The sequence below is a fragment of the Cupressus sempervirens genome, chromosome 11 (genome assembly GCF_028749045.1).
Source record: "Cupressus sempervirens isolate cs-2001-9-10 chromosome 11, ASM2874904v1, whole genome shotgun sequence".
NCBI classification, from domain to species: domain Eukaryota; kingdom Viridiplantae; phylum Streptophyta; class Pinopsida; order Cupressales; family Cupressaceae; genus Cupressus; species Cupressus sempervirens.
In genome coordinates, this window is record NC_143128.1 from 563,916,438 (window position 1) to 563,935,802 (window position 19,365).

Sequence of the window (19,365 nt, forward strand, 5' to 3'; positions counted from 1 at the left end):
TTTGTGCATTTGTTTCAAAATTTGCAAAATGGAATTAGCATACAAGACTTCCAATTTTGCCTCAAAATTAGGTTTTCCAACTTCTTAAAATAGTAAGAATTGAAAATCAAAACCTAGTTTTGTTTTTTAAGGAGTGTAAAAACAATAGATTGGACTACTTTTTGAAATTTGCCTTCAACACCAAGCTTACACATAAAAATGTGTCGCTTTCAGTAAAATTCCAAAAATCAAAATGAAGATATACAAAACCTTGATTTGGCTGAACCAAAGTTTGTAGAAATCCGAATTTTTTAAATTCCACGAACCAAATGAACTCTAAATGAACTTAAAAATACTATAAAACTTTAGGAATATTATATTTGGTAGAAGGACTTTAAAAAAAAAGAAAGTAAAAATTTATACTGGTACTTTTCTAAGATTACCGTGAAGCCATTTTCCCTTGGTTCAATATTTCATTTGCCGTGATGGTTTATGTGGTCAGTTGCTGTGTTTGGGAGTTGACATTTGCGGTGTAATGCGTTGAATGTGAACAGTTGGTACCCTAGAAAATCACAGATAGTGTTTGGTCTATGCGAAACGAGTTTGGAGGTTGACGAACACACACTCTTATACTTTTCTGTCCTTCCGGAAAAAGGTGTTGCATCAGGCATACCAGGCATTGCGGTCAGGTTATAGAGTGCAGATGTCATACTCTGCAAATATCATTCACCCAATACTTCAATCACAATAATTGCAGGCGCTCCGTGCAAAGGGGTTTCCTTCTATCCTGAGGTTGGAGTGCTGTGTATTGAGGCAATTGAAAGAATAGGAGATTGCTGTTGCTGCAAACCATTATCAGATTTCCTGCATTTTATGTCTGTAATCAACTGATCGGCAAATACAAGGTCAGAGAAGATTTGTTAATGTTATGTTCTGAATCTGCACTTTTTAATCTCTGCAATAAAAACTCAGTAATGTAATGTTTGAGAAATTGTCGATGAATATTTAACTTGCAATAATCATTTTAGGTCTGCAGTTGCATTTGGTATTAGGAAATAAATTTAATTGCAGTTATCTTGCTTGTAATTACTCTTGTGGACACCTTTAAATTTCTACGCAAATATCAAATCTGAAACTAGAAAATTAGGGTGAAAATCTGAATTGTGAAAAGTATCCTGTTTTGGGGATATTTCATCGCAACAACCTTGAGGTACTATTAGAACAAGACAGTTTACTAGTAACATCGTATAGACTCATTATGTGATGCTAAGGTAAGCTTTCAACGTGTCCATTTTCCGCTACAGAATTCTGTCTCTACCGGGCTTATTAAGATCTAACAGTGCAAATCTCCAACAAGCTTTTGCTGCTCTACATTGATATAGCATCATCCTTCCTGGAGTTGCCATGGCAGCTCCTCATGATCCCACTGAAGCCAAGCATCAAGTATGCCGATGAGTATATCCTAAATCAACACATTCTCATAACAATTAGTTGCAGCCCCAAAGAGGTAATTAGGATGCTCAAGACTTGGCTGCAACTTACTTCCCATAGGAATATGCTACTCACCCATAGAAATGTCAATCATGCATGCCTCATGCCCCACAAAGAGGAAGATTCCATACTCCAACAATGTATTTCAGTGGCTTCTGCAAGAGTGTCCACATACAAGGATAAATCAACAATATCACTGTCCAAGTATACCCTCTCATAGGCTGCCCCAAAAAACATGAGCCCCAACATAAGAGTCTCTAGGAGAGACAACTCCACAAAATCAATGTGAAAGATCAAGGGGCCAATCGAATCCAAAACACTCATGCCTCCCTCAACAACTACAACACTAGTGGCTAATCCACCAACTTGTATGTTCCACTATCCTCTTTTTTCCCTGACTTGGCCCTCTAAAGGGTTCTCAAAAAGGGGAAATTCATGGGTCTCATGATGCAAATAAGGGTAGCTTTCTCCATGCCCTTATAAATGATAAATCTGAATGCAAGCGCTTCCTTGCTTGAGTAGCCATACAATTAGCTCTTCATCCATCCTCCAAGAGCTGATGTGCAAAATCAGAATTTTCATTACATTCTTCACACAAAATGTGAATGCCACATCCTTGTGTGAAGTGGCCGCTATCTCATGATTATGCAGAGGTGAGGAATGGTTGTTCCCAAGGAACAAGTCAGAAAAATAATCATGCATGCCCATAGTGTCCTCAAGGATCTCGCGCTGCGAAATGTCTTCAAGCGAATACCATATGTCTCAAGCTTGATTCGAGTCCTCATCCATTTTTCTGTCATGTTCATAGGTGTGCCATAGGTTGTTGTGATCCAAAGCAGTGTACTCTATCGAACATTATGGAACCCAACTGAAATGCTGCTTTCCATAATCAGAAAATCAGAATATTCTGAGGTTAGATTAGTGTCAAATCCCATCATGATCTTGCTGTCGACAATTAAAGTATCAAGCCCAATCAGGAAATCAGAGCTTCCTATGTTCATGGAAAAATTAAATCCAACCAAGGTAGTGTTGTCAACAAAAGCTTCAAGATTTATCAAAGAATTGCCTTTAATTAATCAGTAAATCAGATCTTTTTGATTGTAGGGCAGCATCCAGCCTAAACAAGGAAATGTTACGCTCATGATAAGGTGTCAAGGTGCAAAGAGGTGTCTGTCATTTTGAATCATCACTAACATCTCCATACGAAGCTCCCAACTGAAAATCGTATCCTCTCCATGCCTACAATTTGAATCCTTCATTCTCACACCCACTCTTGCATTATGTGCTCCTTCCTCAGGTGTCAAGTTCAACTCTGCATCGATCTCACCAACAGAGTGTTTTTCATTGAATTCATGGCAACCTTCTCATAGGTGAGCTTGTGTACATCATGTCCTTTTTTCCTCAAAGCATTAGAATACATTTCATTTATTTGGAAGAGACGATCTTTATCAGTAAGAAGGTGTAAGAAATCTGATTTATCATCTCGATAGCTTTTTTAAGAGACTTAAAATCTTCAAGTGATAGCTTTCCCTCTTACGCTCTTGACAAACAATTTGACATCATTTGATGTGTATCATCAATGTGAGTAAGAAATGCAACAACCTTCTCATAGGTCAGCTTGTGTACTTCATCTTCTTTTTTCCTGAAAGCATCAGAATACATCTCATTGAGTTGGAGGAGATGTTCTTTATCAGTAAGAAGCTGTAAGAAATCTGAAATCATCACCTTCATAGCTTCTCTAAGAGACTTCAAATCTACAAGTGATAGCTCTCCCTCTTGTGCTCTCCACAGACAATTTGACATCATTTGATGGGTATCATCAACGAGAGGAAGAGATGCAACTTCCAAGTGGTGTGAATTCTTAAAGAAATTTTCGGATTGGCCTCTAGCTTCTTCCTCCACACTTTTGTTTCCCATCAAACGTGTGTACAAAAAAGTTGTCATCAGCATCACTATGGATTGGATCTTTTATCTCACGCTCCTCTTCAATTGTGGTTGTGAAATCAAATTGTAGGTAATCAACATCTCCAATTTCAATCACGTGTTTGCTAACCCACTCTTGGCTGTCATTGATGCATTGCTTATGTGATGATAATAAACTGCTGATAGCTTTCAGAAAATCAGAACTATGTTTGCTTTTGCCCTTTCTTATCACACCCTCAACAAGTGCTGGCCATTTCCTTACTTATCCAGGTCTGCATCCTCATTATATTCTTTGCCCCCAACCAAAACCATGGCGAGGCAACCATGACAAAACAAACACGGTCATATTGTAGGACTGTATCTAGTCTCTACAGTCAGCTCTCTAATGCAAAATGCCTTATATGACCCCATCAAGTATTTTTCCAAAGCAAACATGTGAATGAAACAATTGAAATAAATCACACTACAAGACCAAACATCATCTCTATAAACTGATTTTTGACCAACCAACTGTAGAACTTGCTGATTCAAAGGATCATTGGTACAGTCTGCATCTTGGTGAAGCTGACTGACCAATGTTGGCTTGGGAAACTTGGTGCAGGCATCTTCTTTGTCCTTGTGGCTTTCTTGTAGATTTAGCTGTTCCCCACGTGAAGGAACAATTGTTGATTCTTTCTCGTCCATATCTTTGTGTGGCTGACATGAACCTATGAGCATGTCCTCATCCTCAATAGGGCTCGTGGTGTCATGTAGCATATCATCTTCATTGCCTATCTTTTGTCTGACATTGTTGTTATAGTCTTTATTACCTTTGGATGGTGGATATCTCGTCCTCAGGTCTATGCAGTCCTTGAGAGATATGTCCATCTGCCATCCTCCATCGAACCAATCTTGCTTGAATTGCTTTTAGCCAAAGAGGGCATATCAATTTCCAGTTGCTTGATCCTTGGAGGGAAGGTTGACATCATCAGCCTTGGATTGGACTGATATTTGTGGGAACTTCCATTAGCTCCACTTCTTCTGCCAGATCTTTGAGTGTTTTCTTAATCTGCTGATGTCTTCTTGCTAGGGTCTCGCTCATCTTCTACCATCCTCCTTTGAACTCTCTCAGGAGGGCCATTTTATTTGTATGCACATCTCCCGTTCTATCCAAGCGGCAATACCTTTGTCACTGCTCATTAACCCGACATGCTAGCAAGATCACCAACTCTGATACCACTGTAATGTCCCCGAATAGATATGAAGGGAAAACAATACTGCCTTCGAAATGAATGTATTCAAATCTAGATTTTCTCATACAAACTTGCTTTAGGCTCAGATACAAAAAGATCATAACAGTGACAAACTACTTCTCGTTATGAGTGCTTTTTCTCTTGCTTGACGGAATGCTTTCAGAAACATACAAATTGCACAAGATATAACATCAATTTAATGCGGTGTTATTATTTTTTATTCCCTTTGATAAAATCATTATTTGTGTGTGAAAATGGTGAATGGTTTATATGTTGGAAATAGGGTGGATGGATCTTCAAATTTTGCTTCGTGGGAGTCCAGAGTGTTGGTGGTTTTAATTTTTTTAAAGAAAATGATCTCTTGGATTACATCAATTCTTATTTTGTTGAGCCATCTGATGATGGTGGAAAAATTCAGTGAAAGAAGAACAAGATCTTGGCCAAAAAAATTATGATTGATTGAAACAAGATCATCTAATTCCTGTCATCTCAAAATTGGAAACAACTGGTAAAATGTTCAAGACTCTCAAGGATTTATATGAGTTCAATGATACCATTATAGTTTTTGCATTGAGGTGTCAATTGTTACATGTAAAAGATGGCAAGAGGTAAATCTGTAGTTTCATACTTTATGAAAATTACAGAACTAATGGATCAGCTTTGTGCAATTGGTGAAACTTTCTCATATAAAGATTTGGTTATGCTTGCTATGAATTGACTTCCCCATTCTTGGGAATGCTTCATTCAGGTGTTAGTGGAAGAGATGAGCTTCCAAAATTTGACAGACTAAGGGCAGATTGTATTCAAGAAGAATGTAGATTAGAAACAAGTGGTAATGGTCATAGAAATCATCATGAAGATGATCATGTTCTTGCAACTCATACTTCCAAAGAAAATGTGAAGGGAGGGAACTTTAAGAGATTCAGAGACAAGAGTTTCTGATTAGCCCTTGACTTCAAGAGAAAGAAGAGAGAACTCTATTGAGTTCAATACTATGGTGTGATAAGTTTGGACATTTCGCAAGAGATTGCACCACAAGACCTTTGCTTCATGCTGTTGGTGCTGCTGTAAAGGTTGAGAATTCTTCTCCGCAAAGACAGTCCAACAATAATTCTGAAGGGTTATTATTCATATCTGCACTTTCAAGCAACATTCCCACAAATAGTGATACTTGACTGATTGACAGTGGTGCACTTCATCAAATCACAGGGTTTAAAGTACATCTATTTAATTTGAAAGAAGAAGATTCACATTTACAAGTTTATTGGTGATGATGAGAGCTACTCAGTGAAGGGTGCTGGTTCTACTTCTTTCTGTTGGAACTTGGAAATTATAGGTACTGAGAGGGGGGTTGGGGGTAATTAGTACCTTAAAAAACTTTAATTACTTCTACTGATATCTTTAAGTAGCAAGAAAAGAGACTTTCCAAACTATAGAGCATGCAACTGAAATGTAATGTAGAAATGCAATGAACAAAATGACAACGCATGCACACACATAACAGAGATTTTTTTCTCGTAGAAACCCTTGGTCAGAGGGGAAAACCATGGTGAGGATGACACTCACAATTTTCTCACGGCAGTTGAAAAGAGTGCTTTGTTGGGAGCTTACAATTTGCCAATTTTTAGGTGTCTCACCTTGTCATGAGTGATCGATTCCTTGTTAGAATATCACAAGTTCTATTACAGACTGCCTGATGCAAAGCTCTCCCTTAAACAGAAAAATTGGTGTGGTGTAGCCATAGGATACTTCCAAGTACTCCAAAATAGAGTCAAGGGAGGGCTCAACACCTTTGAAACAATTCTACTTCAAAATATAGCCTAGGCATCAAAGTTGCACAACTACGCTTCAAAGCACAAAATCTACTAAAACTAGGTTTTTGCTTAGATATGGAACCTATGAGTTTAGGGGGAAGTGGAAAGGTTCCTTAATGATCAACCATCTCAAACTGGTGAGTTTGGTAAGCCCGTTTTGTTCCCAAAGGTCTCAAACAATCATATTGCCTATTAGGCCAAGGAGCCACTATTAGCCCTATCAACGAGGTAAATTGGACTTGGTTTGAAAATCCTCCAAAGGACCTTGAAAACAAACTACACATATGGATACCCTTTTGGAAGAAGTACAAGATTCCAAACTTGTAGACTCCAGACTGGTCAGATGATGCCCTAACCAAAAATGCAACAAATCCCTTGTTTAAGCCTACTTACTAGGGTTTGTGAAGGAAATGCTAGTTAGATGTTTGACCAGGCAAAACTACCAATGAGAAAACATGTAGGGAACTATCAGGCTTCAATATCCACCATTAGGTTGGCTTCATCCACCCCACAAGTGCCTACAACACTCAATATTTGTTGTTTTGCACCAAACACAAAAATGTTTGGGCTAGGGCTTGCTAGCAAATATAGGAGCCTTGACTTCCATCTCTGATCCTTCAGGTATGTTAAAATACAACTTCCTAACTTGCATTTTACCAAGTGGTTTGGAAATCCCATGGTGGGAATGCAAGTTATGGCTTCATTATTGAAACTGGCCACCAAAAGGAGGGTTTTGGTGCATTTGAGAATGATCTAACAATAACTTGAGTTGTAGAGCACTTTAGATCCTCAAATCAATTGCATTGATCAACTATGATGTCCAGGATTTCAGAACAATAGGTTATTCACGTGTCAATCCGTATCTGTCCGTACACTCAGAAATTGCTGTGTTTTACAAGGAAAAATGGGATCTTTATTTGATTTGAAAGGCAAAATTACATTGTCTGACTTCCACCTGCCTGGTAGGGCTATATGAAGTGCTTCCCAAACCCTCCCAACCGAAATTCAAAGGTTGTGACCGTTGGGAGTTGACAACTTTTGCGAAAAGTTGTCAAGCAACTTTTTGCAATTTTAACAAATTGTGCAATCTGACCCTTTTAGGACCTTTGCCTTGTGTCATAAGGTCCTAGAATATGTTTAGAAACCTAAAGATATTCCTATCCTAGGCTAGATCTAAGAAATGCCTCTTGACCATAGTCAAAACCCAAGGTTTATAAAGTACCAAATGGGGACTAGGTCTTACAATCAGGCTCAAATTATTGAATCACTATGACTACCTTATTACAAATGTCTCTTTAGGCTTAAATGCCTTTGAGTAGAACTCATAAAGAGTTAAAAATGAAGATGCCATGGTGAATGGAGGGTTAGGTGCTCCTGCACCACTATCTTTTTAGAGGATTTAAAATCCCATTTATGCAAATGTTCACCCTGTTAAGGGATTTACAGTAAAGTCTTGCTAAAGACTACCCGGTTAAGGGATTTAGACTTGTTGAAACTATTAGAAATATAACAAGCGAAAATTGACTTGTAAAATGCACTCCTCAATGCTAATCAGATCCTTGATGCTCTGTTCTTGACCTCAATTCAATCCTGTAATCTCTTTGTAAATAGCTCGGAAATCATAGTTCAACACTTCATCAACTTTTCATAAAAACTGTAACTCTCTCTTTCTCTCTCTCTCTCTCACTTCTCTTCTCACATCAATTGTTGCCTTATAAGGTGTCTTTTCCTTCGGGATGTAAGCCTAATTAGGGTTTCCATTTCCCTTCAAAATTGCTTTTCCAATCTTAACTAACTTGCAAAGACTTGAATTCCTTACTGTGTCAGCCAAATCATAATGTAAGTTATCATTTCCAATGTGGAATATTTCTTCATTTTATTTGCCAAAACATGTCTTGGCTTCATACACAAATTTGTAGAAAATTCCTTGAGAATTGACTCATTCAATTCCTTGAATAGTGTAATACATTTTTCATGTTGTCCAGATTCATTGAATCATTTAAAATTTTTCTAATACATATCAGAAATGACTTCATAGCCCATTGGTTGTGTTGGTTTTATGAGGATCGCTGCAAATGTACTAAGCACTGCCATAATATGTGGTATGTGTTTTTCAAATGGCAGCGTCCTAGTTGTATTTGTATGAATAAAACAAAAGAGGAGACATGTCCCTTCACGAGGCATGTCTATTCATCAACATAATTAATATAATGTAATGACAACCTTAGTTATAGTTGTGTGTGTGTGTATGTGGTATGTGTTTTTCAAATGGCAGCATCCTGGTTGTATTTGTACGAATAAACCAAAAGAGGAGACATGTCCCTTCATGAGACATGTCTATTCATCAACATAATTAATACAATGTAATGACAACCTTAATTATAGTTGTGTGTGTGTGTGTGTCTATATATATATATATATATATATATATGAATCATTGTCATTATATTAATATCTCTTTGTTCTCACATGTTTATCCTACTAAAGCTACCAAAACATCAACAGGTTGTATCCATATTTCGCTTGGTTCTATTGCCTCTATGCCACATTGATCAGTTTCAACCATGAAACACACAGTATCTGCAAATCTTTCCACTATCTCCTTAAGAATTCTTTCTCTTAACTATATCCTCTTTTGAGACATTTTTTATTGTCCAGACAAAGAATGCCCACCTGATCCTTGTCTCGTGATCGACAAAATTGGGAAATTTGTTGAGCTACCAATACATGCTTGTGCCACGTAACTCCCTGAACAAAGTTCATCTGATATATGAACATGTGTATAATTAATGAACCATACTTGAAAATTTTAAATTTGTCCTTTATCGTGTCCAAATTTTCCAACAATTGCATCCTCAATATCTGACAAAGATCAGATTTAGTGTCTTCTTGCAACATTCAATATACTATGTGAATAATGGTCACTAAATAGAGCTTGTTCTACTGCTATAATGTGCCTTGTATCCGAGAATCATTGAAGCTAGTTTGATATCTGACTGAATGATATGATTGATAGTCATCGCTCTTCCATGATATAATGATTGTGTTATTAGTTATTGCTGTTTATTTGGGTTAAAATCCAACATGGTATCAGAGCCAGGTTATATCAACAGTTCTGAGAAGTTGTGAGATAGATTCTCACTCTTGAAGGCTCTCTGTTTTGTTTTTGTTTTGCATTTATCTACATGTTTGCATGTCTCGTTCTTGCTGGTGCATTCATACAGGTTATAAGCATAATTATTGCATTTTGTTGGAGTGCTTATGATGTACATATGGATATGGTATTTCTGGAGAGTCCTAGTTGTAACTGTAATCTTTCTCAATATGAAGACTCCTTCTCTTGTTTTCCTCTGCTTCATCAACAACAAGTTATGTACTTTTGAGAGGGAGATTCGTAATGTCTTCTTCAATTCCATATGAGCAGACTCTCCATGTGTGCAGCCCAGTGCTCTGTGGAAAATTGAATGCAATGATACAGAAGTCCAATTGACTCATTTTTATGTGTATCTTCTTCAAGATGGTTTGCAGACTTTCAGAAGTGAGTGTTCCTCTATATCCAAGATGGGGTTTATTCTTTGTAGAGGTTGTTCTTTTGTCAGCAGAGAGCTGAACTTGGATGAGTTATTAAGCTTTGAAAGAGACTCGTTTGTAAACACTCATGCATTTTCTGTGCTCGTCATTGTTTTTTTTTCACCATAGAGGTAGGTGTCTTCAACTATTAATTATTTGTGGTAGTTCTTACTTTTTCTTTGTAATGACAAAGAAGAAAAAAATGTAACAGGTCACTAAAACAATAACATCGTGATTGGATGTCATTATCGGGAGTCATGTTTTGACGTTGCAACTTTCAGTGACAAAGGTAAGTGGGACAACAAATATAATATGCAAATTTTGTGATGGAGTGTTAGATGCCTTCTATTCTGCATGATGATAAGGATGGGCAAGGCTTTTAACAGAAGTAAGGGTGGTAACTCAGTGACAGTTTGACACATTTGGTGGAGATTGCAGACTGTGATGATGCGGAGATATACATGGAGATTCTGCGTCTTTCTTCATATCCCTTTATTATTGTCAGTTATGTGTGACTAGATGCATGCCCGAGCAAATTCCAACCATCTATCATTTATCTCACGCCATCTGTTACATGGGCGTGCTCTGAATTTTGTTTCTGTCTGTATTCAGAGGTCATGGATCGGTGTGATCTGCAAAATCTTAAAAGCTTTATACTCTGGTATTTATTACACATTTTACAAAATTTGGACTCTCAAGTTCTCTCTGACTGGCATCAAACTTCCTTTTCTCGGGATCTAATTCTCTAAGTTTGAAGCTACGGATCACAGATAATAACGATGGAAAGAATGCCTTCCGACTGCTGCAAAAGGACTATTCAGAACTGTTATCTATCATGGGGAATCCTCTCTTAGGCATTCTCTTACTTTGCAACATATGGTTTACAGGCTTTAGCCTTAGAACTGCTTTTGAATCGGTATAAATGAGGTAATAAATATGCATGGAAGAACTTTTGTTGGACGGAAAAGAGCATGGTCTGACAGGTAAGAATCTGCATTTTCACGCAATTTATTATTATTATTTATTATGCTAAGACATGTAGTCTTTCATCTCTGCTTTGAGAGGTCTATGTAGTTATGTTTCCAGGTATTTCACATTTAATTATTTAATAAACAAAAGGGTGTCATTTTAAATAGCTTGTGTGAAGAGTGATGTCGGTTTGGTAGAATTTTTTGTTTGAAGAGTCCCTGTCAGGCAAAGACTTATCAGGAAATACATTTGTATATGATCGTGTATGATCATTGAATGTGTTTCAGAAGTATCCGTGAGATACTTGCAGTTTTTTTAATATATTTACAGAATACTGAACTATAAATGAGTGAGCAAACATTGGTGACGGACTGGAAGCTTGAGTTGTTGGGTAAAGGAACGCTGGGACATAACAATCTGGGCAGTTTGTTTTGCTTGCAAGAAGTTTGGACTTATTTGTGTAGAAGTGATCATGTTAGCGAGGAATCATCTGAAATCAAAAGATAAGTTTTCTTATCATTGAATATTGATCTCGAACTAATGTATGCGTTTTAGCAATAATCTCTGTAATGGGCAAATTTTAGGATATCTCTTTGTTGCAGGATAAAGCAATGAGATGAGATTGTTTTGCATTCAAAGGGAGATTTTAGCTTCAGAGGGAGGCTTCATAATTAAGAGGGAGTTCTTATGGAATCCCCTTCATTCTCATATATGCTTGTGGTATTTGTAAAATTTGAGACTTAAATGGAACTAAGTCTTGTTTTTGTTACGCCTATTTCTATTATTGTGTAAATAAATAAGATTGTAAGAATTGGTTATGGTAACTCTTTCACTCTGGGAAGTGAACATCATGTTGAGAGATTCCATGATGATCTCGCATTGAGAGATTTCGTGATGGGAGTTGGATGTCATGTTGAGAAATTCCATGATAGTTCATGTTGAGAGAGTCTGTGATTAAAGGCTTAGCTGTGATTCTTACAAGTCTATCATGTTGAGTGATTCCACAACTATTAACAATAAGTATATTGTTCTCTTAGTGGCATGTTGAGAGATTCCGTGACATCTTGATAAAATCTGTTTCCATTTCTTGCAGGGTTTTCATGTTGAGTGATTCCATGAAATTTTATAGGATCTATATGATTAGATTTTATCATTGACATTTTGGTTGCAGCCTTGTGGAACTGTTCAACTAAATCTTCCCTGCTCGCTAAGAGGGAGTGTTGGAGTTTGTAGCTGCGATAGAAATCTTTATTTCTGGGTGTTAATTCTGTTATAGTCACCTTCAGCTGAAAAAAATGTTTATGATAATTGTAATGTTAAATATAATGATGTGTGTCATTTATCATGTGTAAAGACATGAAAATATGAAGAGTTGTGTTTGTAATAAAAAGTTATATTGTTGGGAATTTCAAGAGACCTTTTGTTGTAAATGAAGAGTCCCTCTTGTGTTATATATATTGCTTCAAGTGAAAGGTATTGTACACTTGAATTTCATTATCAATAAAATGATCTTTTATTGTGTGTGGCTGGGTTTTTTCCTTCATTCTAGAAGGGTTTTCGTAGGATATTTTTGTGTGTCATTTGCATCTTTTTTGGTTATTAGTTATTTTTGTTTATCTAATTTCTGGGTTAAAATCTAACATTAGACATGCATAACTCCATCGTGTACATGTGAAAATGCACCTTTTGGGTAGTCTTCCATTGATTTAAAAGAGTGTAGCTTGAATTTATACCTTGGCTTCTCCATAACACTTACAATCTGTTTGTAATGCCAAAAGATAGAAATGATTTGCTACAAAAATACATTATGAATGCTGCCAGGGTTTACTCATAGATTTGTTAACTTCTTGATTCAATCACTAAATTGCCTTCAAGTCACAACTCTCCAAGTAGTTCTAGTTGCAATGTGTGCAATAAGACTCAAAGTTCTTTTATCTATCAGTTCAATCATTAAATGCCTTCTGTAACCTAACCTCCAAAAGCTGATGAAAACCAGTAAGCCGACAATTCTCCTGTGATCATCCATATGACCAAATATCAACCTGCGATCCATGATTTAGCAATGTAGGACCAAATCTTCAACAATCCAAAATCGCATCGAGAGATGATGCCATCTCCAGAGGTTTTTAGATTTTCTGCCATTTCCTCCCCATTGTGTCCTTGATCTAATTAGGCTGCCAATGAAGAATTGACACCAAGGACTGGTGTGATCTGTCCAATAGAATCAATCTATTCTTTTCTAACCCATGTCTTCTTCATTTCATTGTTAACATCATTCACATCAATTTTCTTTGTCTTATTATCATTGTTTGCAATATTTGCCTTAACCAAACCATTCATTCTTATTCCATTATCTCTATATCTGCAATTCTTAGCAATATGCCCTTGATCATTGCATCTAAAACAAATGACATTTTGATTCACATACCTCTGATTGATCTGATTGCTCCTTAACCTGCAATTTCTTGCAGTGTGTCCAAAGTTGTTGCATTTGTGGCATGTAAGGTTTCCTCCATTAGCATTAGGTCTCATCTCCAATCTAGATCTCGATCTGCATTCTCTAGATGTATGCCAATACTGCCAGCACGTGAAACAATATCTAGAAAAGGGTGTAGTATTTGAATTGCTCCGACATTCTTTTGTCTTGTGATCATGTTTGTTGCATGTAAAGCATCTGCCATTGAATTTCTGTTCATTAGCCCAATTCATAGGTGTTTCCTTAGGTTTCTTAGTTAGATCTATTCTATTCTTCTGCTGCCTTACATTCTCCTTGCTCATAACCCAAACCACGTCTATCTCCAATCGGTCATTGCTTTTCAAGCTTTCCATCAATCTTCTTAGTGCACAATCTAAATTTGTTTTTGAATTTCTTTGCTTATGCTAGATCATTTCTTTATACTTCATTTACTTTCTCGAGTTCTTACTCATTATGTCTTGTTTCATCCAAATCAAGTTGCATCTGTTCAATCTAAGTGTTCAATTTGTGACATTCATCAGTTTTAATTTTTAGAGCCTTTTCAGGTTTCTCTTTCTTTTCTTGCCCTCTATTTAGCTCCTTAGTCAACCTAAGAACTGTAGTCTCCATCTCATTTTACAAGTCTTCTTTTTCTTTCATTACTTTCTCAAGTTGCTCCAAACAAGATTTGTCAACCTCTAAAATAGTGCTTCCATCAGATTTCATCTGATCAACAAATTCCTTCCTCTTAGATCTTGATTTGTTCAACTGATCTCTGAGTGTTTTGATCAATCCATCAGCCTTCTTAAGTTTTTCCTTCAACTCAATGCTTTCTTCTTTCTTATCAACATCTTTAAGTGCAATCAAGAGCTGATTTTGAATACTACTATATCCCATTAGGATTCTCCTACAGCTGGTAGAATCTTCCAAGGCACAAAGCTCTGATACCAATTGTTAGGTTTCAAAAATACTGAGAGGGCAGGTGAATCAATATTCTAACACTTTTGATAACTTCATAGAGATTGCACAAGTACCATATAACACATAAGCAATCAGAGAACTCATAACACCATGATTTGTTTTTGAGGAAAACTTGGTTAAGGGAAAAACTCTGGTGGGGATGGTACCCTCAAAGATCTCACTACTGCAGTAATAATTCTCCCGTTCATAAGTACAAAAACAAGTGTTTGAGAATGCACTTGCATCCAGTCATATACAAAATGGATCTGACCCTTAGTCAGGTTCACTGATCAAGATACACTACAAAATTGGACTTACTGCACTTTACCGAATTGACTAGTAGCATCTACTATGCTTGAAAAATTCAGATGAAGTTCTAGCAAAATCTCTGCATTAACACTACCTTGGACAACACAATTTGCATCGAAGCATCATAACAATCAACCATAGTTTGCATCTTCCCTTCGTAGTCAATACCTGATCTTATATATGATCACCTAACCAAAAATATATTCTCTGTCGGCTCCATAGAATCTAACTTATAGAATCTCCATCAGAACAAATATGCAATTCATGCCGATCAAGACTAGAAGTCTTTGATGTCGGCTTAATCCAAAACATACCACTTCCCAAAACTGATTTACCATATTGGTAAATCATTACCAATCTGCCCTGTTCTAAACAAAATTGTCAACTTGATACTCAGAAGAAGTGAATATCTCAAAAATGCGATCTCCTCAGAAATTGCATTGATCGGATTAGGCATAATAATATGTTTACTTCTATGCCTTGCAATTGCATATCGTAATCTTCTGACTCTGCTCTCACTGAATTGATCTGTATAGCTGTTTGAATACTGCTTCCAGAAAACTGTGAAATGTCTAAGTATGAAACTTTCGTTAAATCATCTGTACTCCAAAAATGGCCAGGAAATAGGATAGTAGTTGCCATCAATGGCAACATACCATGCTCTGCTAGTTTATCTTGCAAACACTAGTTCCAAGTAGAACAAAAAGTAGAACTGAATTAGTAACTCTATGTATGTGGTTGAGGTTTTGCAACATGTTAGGAAATCAATGAAACATGATCCACAAAACAGATTTTTATTATTAGAGAGATTAAAAGCATAGATATTTCCTACTAGGTTTAGGTACATTAACTTAATCATAATATATATTTAATTTATTGATGGAGTTGAACCATACAAGAGCTAGGATAAGTGGCATACTAGAGTGCCTTACGCGATCCGCTACCCTAGGTCCAAGAGCATATATCATCCTTCTTGGCCTCATGTGGCCCTTTGCTATCAAAATGACAGGGTGCCTCTAGTGAGGAGTCCATGGCCATTCTCATCTTCCATTACCACCCTTATCCTCTTTCTTATGACTAAAGTTTCTTAACATAACGGTCAACCAAGGTAAGGGGTTGAAGAAACTACAATAGGCTGCCCGAAGCATCCTTCCCTTCTAAGTCCAAGGGCTGGGCATCCTTGGCACCCCTTGGCCTCATGGGACTATCTGTTATCACCATGAGGGGGCATGCTTAGAAGAGGATCTCATAGCAGTTTCTCCCTCTTTGTATTCCCTTACTATATTTACCATGATTGATACAACAGACATGTAAAATGTTTTTTCATTGTTTGAAGAGGATTTGAAATCAGCACCATCGAGGTGCCTACAACATGACTTTGCCACTAAACCAAATGCACATTATTGCATGTTTTCTTCAAATAAAAGATCACATAATAAATACCATTTTCATACGCATTAGTCAAAAGAAAGACATAATACACAAGACCCATTGTGCCGCCGATTATAAGAGTTGATAATTCATACCAATTTATAGATAGATATAATATTCAGATTGTATATGCCTGAGTAAGATTTCTGTAAGTCAGATCTGATTGGTTTGCTTCGTCTTTTCTAATTGATCATTTGATTGTCATTGAATGATTGATATTTGTATGAGTGATTGATTGACTGAATTCCTTTGATTTGTTGATTGAAGGTATTTGTGAGTTATGACTAGTAATTGTCAATTAGATGATTGAAAATTTCTTAATAGTAGATTCTGGTTTTGATTGTGTGTGAATTTTTGGCATCAGCACTAAAGATCACACTCTGTGATTCATCATTAGGATGTGAGAGAGTGCACTCTCTCACATCCTGATTTTGAATCACGGAGTGTGATCCAAAATGTTGATTCCGAAAATTCACACAAAATGAAAATCAAAAGCTACTAAACTCTCTCATGCTCTTGCATCCTGATGATGAACCACAGAGTGTGATCTGAAATGTTGATGCCGAAAATTCACACAAAATAAAAACCAGAGGCTACTATTGAGTACAAATGGATTTTGGAAATATGATAAATCTGATTGAAAAGTGAAGCACTCTCTTACATCTTGATGATGAATTATGGAGTGCGATTTAAAATGTTGATGCCGAAAATTTAGACAATAAAAATCAGAAGCTACTATTTAATACAAATTGATTCTGGATATATGATAAATTTGATTGAAAAGTGATATACAAAATGCTAGTTTGACATATTGATGGATAATGGTTAAATGAATGTTGATTTGATAGAGTGATGCTTGACTTCTGTATTGAATGTTTTCTTCATCCCCAAGATGAGTTGATTATAATGTGGATTTGATTATTGTTTGTTTGATTTCTCGAGGGATGGATGAAGGACGATGATTTATAAGTCCTTCAATAATTAGAATGGAACTTTTCTTTCTACTTTAATGTTGAAAGGATCAACACCTTTCATAAGAATCAAATCTTCACTTTTCATTGTTGTCTTTGAGAATAATATATTATCCCCAAATTGATCTCCGTTGAGTGTCCTCCTGAAATGAAGCCATCTCTTTATATCTTCTAATGTGAGGGAGTGTTACACCTCTTCATCATGTCTGCCCTTTGCAGTCTTTACAACTTTTCACAATTACAACCCGTTGGAAGAGTCACATCCCTTCATCATTTCTGCCCTTTAAAAGAGTTACATCCTTTCATAATCATCACTTCTTGAAAGAGTGGCAAGTCTTCATAACTTTTGCCTTTTGAAGGGGACACTTCATTAGTTCTTGTCATTCCTTTTTTCTTCTTCCATTAATTTTTTATTTATTTACACCTTTCCTTTTCTCTTCCTTCCTCTATCCCCCTTTCAAATGAAGTTCTCTTCTTTGTTTCACATCTCATGTTCAAGGGACTTGCAACTTTTCATTTCATGCCTTTTGACAATTCATTAAACTTAACTAAATTCTAGTAAGGTTTAAATATACTCTTTTATATTTTTTTATACTTCAATTTTTTTTTTAATTTTTAATTTTTTTTTCAAAAAATGGATGAGGCTATTGAGAGCTAATATTAATAATAACTAGTTTGATAACTCCACAGGGAAAGAACTAGTAAGAAAACCTTGCCTTGTCGGTGCTTTACAAGATAGAAATTTTAATGCTACAAGATTAGCCAAATATGAAAGAAGATCAACTCGTCAATGCTGATAAGAACTATCAATACCAACCAGCAGCTCAAGATTTATTATATTTTGTCAATACCACCATTTGGCACAGAATCCTCTTGCCCTACTTCATGGCCCACACACAGACATGCATCATCTATATGATCACAATTAAGAATCCCTCCAAACAGCCTATTGAATACATCATGCCTATATGCATCGATAAAGTAATACAGAATTTGGCTTTTCACACATTTTTTATCACATTTTCTTTATGGCTCACAGTCTTGTTGAGAAAATCTGAATGCTGAATTACTTCCCCAACATGGAGTCAGCCATAATCTGATACTTCATTCCTAACATATAGTCAGAACTTCTTCTTTTATCAACATACCCAGCTGCTCATGGAAATCAATAAAATCTTTGGGGCATAATGAATCCGTGTGCACCCAATCACATCCCCAGTTTGCGTAGGTCTGCAACTTGATTTCCTCCACACAATATGTGGAATATGTGAACCTCTTGAAAAGAGTAACAATTTCCATATTTGATTCAAGATATAAGCTAGCTTCCAATTGTGCATATATCTTTTGATGCACACATTAACTATTACCATGGAATCACCTTTGATGTGCACCCTATTGAATCTCGCCCTTTTAGCTAGTATTAGTCCATGTAGACGGGTGTATGCCTCTGCATTATTAGTAGTTCCTTGAGGAATGGGAGAAGATTTAATTGCACACACATTACCCTGTTGATCACAGATGTAAATACCAATGCCCGAAGGACCCGGATAACCTCTTGAGACACCATCAAAATTTATTTTAACAAATTCTTGAGCTGGTGGAAACCATCTTACATTTTTCCTGTCTATTGCAGCAACAACATTCCATTGAGGGATTGACCCAAAAGGAATCATGATTCCCATCCATTGTCTCACTACTTGTCCATCCCAAGCAGAGAAGAAATAATTGCATTTGACTGATAATAGATTTGTATTAACCATTTCTGATATTGATTTCTCAATGCCTTGCATCACTTCACTAATACTTTTACTTTCTTTTTGCAAGATGCACTTATTTCTCTCCCACCGGATTGCCCATGCAACTATGGCTGGAATACATTTCCAGATACAATTAAATAAAGATGACAAATTTAAAACTGGCCAAGATTGGAATAGATCCCACAATGTATTTGGTAAGGGCATACTTTAATTCAGTTTATTGAGAACAAAAGACTAGTACTGATTTGCAAAAGAACAGTTTAATAACAAATGATCAGTGCTTTTGCCACTTCATTGCAGAGGACGCAGCTAAATGGTAATACAATAGATAATTTATGAAGCCTGTCACTTGTGAGGATTATATTCTTCAAGGCTAACCATGCAAAACACCCGGCCTTAGGAAGAACATACTTATTCCAACAGAATGAAAAAGCTCGATGGGGGGGTTTCAAATTATGAATTTGCTGCAATACTTTATAACCCTCTTTGATTGTGTAGTTTCCA

General features: G+C 36.4%; 1 protein-coding gene across 2 annotated transcripts in view; it reads left to right on the forward strand.

Annotated features, from left to right (window-relative positions):
- Positions 1-381: 381 nt before the first annotated feature.
- Positions 382-19,365, forward strand: part of LOC149530882 (uncharacterized) — a 37,192-nt gene continuing 18,208 nt past the window's right edge. The window contains exon 1 of one of the 2 annotated variants that reach the window (XM_089808635.1): positions 382-884. The gene's annotated coding sequence lies outside the window, so the exon portion shown is untranslated. The remainder of the gene's footprint in view (positions 885-19,365) is intronic. The other variant, XM_089808636.1, reaches the window with a different exon arrangement.